Raw genomic sequence first — 6969 nt, forward strand, 5'->3', positions numbered from 1 at the left:
ATCCTTGCTGTGGTCCCTCCAACCCTAACTTAACTCCTAGCAGCCATATCCAGTGCCCTTGGCTAGGTAGGTAAGCATGGGCTCTTCCAGGAGACCTTCCTAGGCTACACAGCAAGATCTGGGTCACCATCTCCATCCCCTGAAGTTCCCCTGATTCCATTCATTAGAGGGGATGAAAAAAAAGACTTGAAGAACACCTCACAGCAGCATTCAGCTCTCCTCTGAAATGCTCAGCATCTTACATATCATGTACACTTCTCTTTTCTCGCATGAGCTACACTGTTGGCTGGGGGTTTGTTGGACGGGGGTTAAGGAGGGTAACCATTGAACGCTGCTCTAGAAAAACGTCTTTTGGCAGAACAGCAGGTGCCTGAGGGGGTGCTGTGAGAGTCACAATCGTGGCTTTTAAATTTCTTCGGCAGTTTCCTGATCTGGTTGCTTTTCTTCTTGTTTCCAGACAGAGTTTTCACGTTCTTTGGTTTCAGTGTTGAGTTTAGCCTGGGTGCTGCTCTTGCATCTACCACATGGTTTGTTTGTTTGTTTGTTTGTTTGTTTGTTTGTTTGATCCTGCTGGCAATTTCTCCCATCTTTCCACAAGCAGCACACAGGTATTGCAGATGTCTTCCCAAGTGAGTCTCAAGCAACCCAAAGCAGCTCTGGAAGTCCTTTTCGTAAGGCTTGTTGTGACCCGGGAGCTGGAGCACTTGGCCAGGCAGAAACGGCATCTCTCTATACCTCTCAACATCTCTGGCTTGTGAAGATGAACATCTTCTCTTTTGGGCAATAGCTTCTATGCCATCAGCGTCCCCAGGGTGCAGTCTGCACTAGGCCAACCCCCTGCATGCATGCCCTCTGCCTGTGCCTGAGTCCAGAAAGATTGTCTCCTTGAAACAATTTTAATTCAAAAAAATTATATTTGTCTACGTGTGTGTGTGCGCACACATGCACACAAACGAGTATTCATGTATGCATGTGCACACTATGACACATCCGTGAAGATCAGAGGCAACTCATAAGAATCAGTTGCTACCCACAGGGTATGAATCTCAGGGATAGAACTCAGGGCATCAGGCTTGGTGGCAAGCACCTTCGCTGGTGGAACCGACACACCAGACCCAAGCGTGCAAACAACACATTCTTCACAGGAGAAACACTTGGCCATTTGAAGGTGGACATTCCCTGACTTCTCCAGACACAGCCCAGTTACAGGTGTGATAGGCCGTAGCTTTATCACTACTCCCAAATCAGCTACACTTCCTCGGGGGGGTGGGGAGGCACACCCCTGCGGTGCCATGTGAATGGGTACTTAGAATACACCTGTCCCCCACAAGGCAAAAGTCTGGAGATATTCAAAACATCTGTTTTTTCCAAGTACACCTGTGTGTTTTCTTCTCAGCTGAATTTTGTAGTGTCTCCCTGGAGGGGCAGAAAGGCACCCCCGTTAGCAGCGCACAACTGTTGCTGCAGCGTACCTGCAAGGCAGTCCTTTAAGGTGTAACAACCAAGGAGAACCTCTCCTGGGAGGCACCTACCCATCCCCAGCATGAAATGCCTGGGAAATCTTCATTCTTTGTGGTCTGTTGTTTTCATAGTCTGATTGCTATGGTGGTAGAGGGAGAGCATGGACAGGCTGATCACTGGGAGGGGGGAGTGGCTGATCATTGTGGGGGCAGGGAGGGGAGGAGTGGACACAAGTGTAACTCTACAGAGCACCCCATCTCCTGCAAGCGAGACTACAGTCCTTGACTCTTCACTCTTGAGGGGTCTGGGGCTGATTTTCTAGACTTGGTATGAAAGTCCTGAAACATACTCACACCTGAGACAAATACAATAATGAGATGCTGGTGAGAGCCAGGGTCAGAAGAGAAGAGGAAAGCACACACCAGAACTGCTTCTCTGTACTTGGTTTGGAGAAGTGACTCCATCTTCGCTGTTGACTTAGAGCTTCACCGAAAAGCTCAGGCTGGCCCCAAACTCACCTTCTGCCACCTTAGCTTCCCAAACTCTGGGATGACAGGAGCATTCCCCAGAGTGACTTCATTTCCGCTCCGACTTTCCCCTTTGTCCCTGGACAGTTCTCTCTGAAGACATTGTTAAGTAACCATTGCTAAGAATTAATTGTTCTTGGTTTGGTCTCGACTGTCCCTCGTGGAAGGAATGAAATCTGCTCCAATTTATCTCATCTCCCATGTTGGTGGTCAGAAGACAGATTTAAGGAGCCAGGACAGGCACCCTCCTTGCATTTCCATCAGACTAAAGGAACAGAAGTGGCTCTTGGGTCATGCCACCTGACACCCATCCCCACATTTAATTCTGTCTGTCCTGCTGTGGGTAGTGTTCAAACATTTCAAAAAAGAAAAAATATTGTATAGGTTCTTGTAATGGAAGTCTTGGTTTCTTTGTAAACTCAGTTATGTTATGTAAATGTTTTTGTTTTAAACCCAAGTGTGGGATTTTAGTTGGGCTTTAGTTTGTCCACAGCTGTTAATTGTCTCATGTGTGGCATGATATTTCCCAGCTGGTAACAAGCCTGCCTCATGCCAGCATGGAGAGGGGCATGGTCTAGGGCTCTGAGGATATAAATATGAGAGCCCAGGGTAGAGGATTTTCAATTTAGAACATGGCTGTTCTTCAAGAGATCACATCCAAAGACCTTCTAGGTCTGTGTAATCCAGCTAGAATACAAACATGCCTTTAATCCAGGAGACAGATGCAAGCATATCTGAGTTCAGGCCAGCCAGGTATAGGGTAAGTATTAGGTTAAAAAAAAAAAAAAAAGGTCCAGGTGTGCTGGTACACACCTTTAATTCCAAACAATGAAGGTAAATGTGAGGTCTAATTTAATGGCAGAAACAGTGATGAATCAGAGAAAGACTTGACAGAATAGGCTCATGAGAGGAGAGAGGGAAGTGAAAATACTTAAGGGGCAATGGAAGAGGACACAGTTTTACTGGGAGAATTTTACAGAGAGCAGTTAAAGACAGAAGGAGCCAGAGAATAAAAAACTAGGAGATTAGAACAGATTGCTGGAATTAGTTTGAGACCAAACAGAGCAATTCAGGGGCCAAGAGAGAGGCCAGATTGAATAAGTCAGCTGGAAGAGGAGTTTTAGCAAGAACAGCTGAGGAGAACAGCCAGCCCAGAGCTCAGTAAGCACAAGGGTGAGTTTGTTAAGCAGTAAGTCTCAGAAGCTGAAAGCCTTCTAGGCCTAGGTTAGATTGCACAGAGGCTAGAAGCTTCCAGGACTAGGCTTAGGGTTAGCTGACAGAGGCAGTAATCCTCCAAGACAACAATTACCTCAGGAGAATAACAACAGTGTGGTGTTAGCGTGAGGCACTTCGGAGAGACCAGAGACGGTGTGACAGTTTGGAGCAGACAGAGACACAGAGAGACATGCTTCAACATAGCAGCTTGTAGTGCAGAGCTTAAGTTAGCTTGAGTGACTCCATTTTGAGATAAGAAGCCATCTTGTGCACACCTGTGACCAGGGGCTGATCTCAGGTACCAGGAAGACTCACAGAATGTACACTGGCAGAAAACAGAGTTATCTCTCCTAGCAACAGCTTCCAGGTAATATCACAGAAAAAAAAAAACTTGGTAAAATATAGAGATAATTCCCCTGGCAACAACTAATCAGAATCAAGTGGGAAATTTTTCCCCAACATTTCAGTTGTAGTTTAAAAGAATAGTTATCATAAGTTAAGCTTCAGCTAAAAGGTCACCTCGCCCCTCTGACTTTTACCCAATCTTGTAATGCCAAGGCATGGAACCCTCCCCAACTTGCAGTTTTTCCCATTAAAAACCCTGTTCATCCAGGGCTCGGGGTCCCACTTCTCTAATGCTGCGACAGAGAACTTGGGTCCCATGTTCAAACACGTATACAATAAACCCTTATGTATTTACAGTGGAGTCAATTCCTGATAGTCTTTGGGGGTCTCACAAACTGGATATAAGAGAAGGATATAGGATCATAGGATAAAAGGTATATTATTGAATCTATTAGTCTCAAATATTATGTATTGGTATAGGCTATTGTATATTGATCGGAATTTAAGATTGCTTAGGACTTACCAGGATAGGATAGATAATGGAATACTTTTTCCAAGGGTGCCAAATACAAATGGACTGTACATTGTAAATGTAATTCTTACCTGAATAATTTTCATAATTATTTTTAATGTATATCATTTATTAATGTTAGAGAAAAAGCCATTCTTTTAAACAAAAGGGAGATATGTTATGGAAGTTTCGGTTTCTTTGTGAACTCAGTTACATTATGTAAATATGTTTCTGTTTTAATAACAAGTGTGGGATTTCAGTTGGGCTTAGTTTGTCCACAGCTGGTACCTGTCTCATGTGGGGGCGTGGCCTTTGCTGGCTGGTATCAGCCTTCCCTGTGCAGCACAGAGGGGGGTGTGGTCCAGGACTATGAGGCTGTAAATGGCCTGTGGTGAAGTGTGGTGAATGGCAGTTCAGAGGGCGCAGCGGCTTGGAGGAGACGGCTGGCTGTGTCTGCTGTTGATGGAGATTGGCATATTCCCCAAAGACTCATCACTAAACGGCCAGGAGAAGTAAAGGGGTCTGTGCCCCCTCTCCCCACTAACCTTCTCTCTCCTGCCTCGGGGTGGGGGTTAGTGGAAAGGAGGTAGAGGCATAAACACCCCAAATAAAGTAGCATTTTTAAAATGAGCACTATGGGTTCTTTGAGACACTGCATTTCTGTGTCAACAGAAAAGAGTCAACAGGATTACAAAGAGAAAGAATCTAAGCAACGAAAAACAGCGGATATTTAAAGGAAGCCAGTTTGTAAAACGGGTACTTGGTTAGAGTGATTTTTCAAGAGTTTGATAATAAACTCTTTAGAAAATGACCAAAATGGTAGAGGAAAAAGGGTTAGGGTAGGCAAGGTTAGGATTCTGCAGAAAGCTTAGCAACTGGCAAGACAGCCTAGTTACCTTTGCTTAAAGACGATCATCACAGAACAATTAGGGAAACAGGAACACAGCCTGGAAAAGACTAGCATTGCTTCCAGGTCTGGTTTGGAGAACCCCAGCTTGGCAAAGTGTTCCAAACTTTATATTCATGGAGGCTTATATATGTGTTAACATACAATGGACCCAGCAGCAAATGGCTAGCACACAGCTATGAAGTCATATATATACTTATAAATACATATATACACACACCCTGGCACTCTAAACCTGTCAAAAGCCCATGAGCTAGGGAGGACACAGAGCCTAGCAGGGAAGCCACCTCTGTTGTTTTACCAAATAAAGTGCCTATCAAACTGCTTTCCACAGATCTATGCCTTTGCCTGCACATCAGCGGTGCTGTCGGATTTGGTCAGAGAAGCATCTTTTTACAGTAAGCAGTGGAGCCTCCTGACTAGTCAAAGTGCTGCTGACATGTGACAGTTGAATGCTGGGCCCTAAGTGAGAGACGTATGTCACCCCCTCCGAGTCTCAGGGAGCATTATCGAAGAGAGGGATAGAATGTAAGATCTGAGGGAGGAGTGGAGGGTTGAGGAACAGAATGCCCTGGTCATTACAGTTTTGAACTCTTGGTGGCCATGATTCCCCAGAGAAGGTTGGCAAGCACCCCTCCATTAGGGAATTGGGGAAGGAGGCAGAGCCCTCAGGGGAGTGCCCCTAAGAGAGCCCCTGTGCCTCCCTTACAACTTTTGTTCTGTTAAAGGATGCTGGGGGTGGGGGCTCGCTTCCCTGGAGACTTATGAGGAGTTAGTGACTTCGGGGGCGGGACGTTTTCTTCAGTGCTGCAGCTGCTGGTTGCCCATGCGCCTGTCGGTGTTAGAGCAAGAAAGCTCAAGGTCACTGGACAGCAACAATAGCAGGCGTGAAAGGTGTGAAAGCAGAGGGCCTAGTTGTGAACAGAGAAAGGTGTGAAAGCAGAGCAGAGGGCCTAGTTGTGAACAGAGAAAGGTGTGAAAGCAGAGCAGAGGGCCTAGTTGTGAACAGAGAAAGGTGTGAAAGCAGAGCAGAGGGCCTAGTTGTGAACAGAGAAAGGTGTGAAAGCAGAGCAGAGGGCCTAGTTGTGAACAGAGAAAGGTGTGAAAGCAGAGCAGAGGGCCTAGTTGTGAACAGAGAAAGGTGTGAAAGCAGAGCAGAGGGCCTAGTTGTGAACAGAGAAAGGTGTGAAAGCAGAGCAGAGGGCCTAGTTGTGAACAGAGAAAGGTGTGAAAGCAGAGCAGAGGGCCTAGTTGTGAACAGAGAAAGGTGTGAAAGCAGAGCAGAGGGCCTAGTTGTGAACAGAGAAAGGTGTGAAAGCAGAGCAGAGGGCCTAGTTGTGAACAGAGAAAGGTGTGAAAGCAGAGCAGAGGGCCTAGTTGTGAACAGAGAAAGGTGTGAAAGCAGAGCAGAGGGCCTAGTTGTGAACAGAGAAAGGTTAGTGACTGCAGGAGGGGACAAGGGAGGGCAATGGGGTGAAGATGATCAAAATACATTATATACATTTCAAACAGTGCAAGGAAACCCATTGTATATAATTAATGGATGTTCATCTAAAGTATTTAAAACTCACTTCCTTTTTCATGAGCTAAAGCATAACAAAATCAGCAGAAAACAATCGAGGATTTTAATGAGATAGAAAATCATTTAATGGTAGACGGTTTGCAATTTTACTAAAAGTAGATTGGTATTTTAAGAACATCTAATTGCTTTGAAAACAAAGCAGAAAACCCTTATACACAATATTCTGGTGATTATCAACACCATCATGTGTAAACTTTATGGGATTTGTTTTATACTCTCATAAATTTGTATTTTTTTAGACAAATTTCGAAGTCATTTATAGACACAGTGTCTATGTGTATGTATGTGTATGTGTATATGTATGTGTATGTGTATGTGTATATGTATGTGTATGTGTATGTGTATATGTATGTATGTGTATATGTATGTGTATGTGTATGTGTATATGTATGTGTATATGTATGTGTATATGTATATGTAT

The 6969-nt window shown here is 44.8% G+C and overlaps 1 pseudogene; it reads right to left on the minus strand.

Moving 5' to 3' along the window:
• Positions 1 to 308: 308 nt before the first annotated feature.
• On the minus strand, positions 309 to 1925 carry LOC110541774 (SIN3-HDAC complex-associated factor-like; annotated as a pseudogene).
• Between the last annotated feature and the right edge of the window lie 5044 nt (positions 1926 to 6969).

Source organism: Meriones unguiculatus, chromosome 2, assembly GCF_030254825.1.
Source record: "Meriones unguiculatus strain TT.TT164.6M chromosome 2, Bangor_MerUng_6.1, whole genome shotgun sequence".
Lineage (NCBI taxonomy): Eukaryota > Metazoa > Chordata > Mammalia > Rodentia > Muridae > Meriones > Meriones unguiculatus.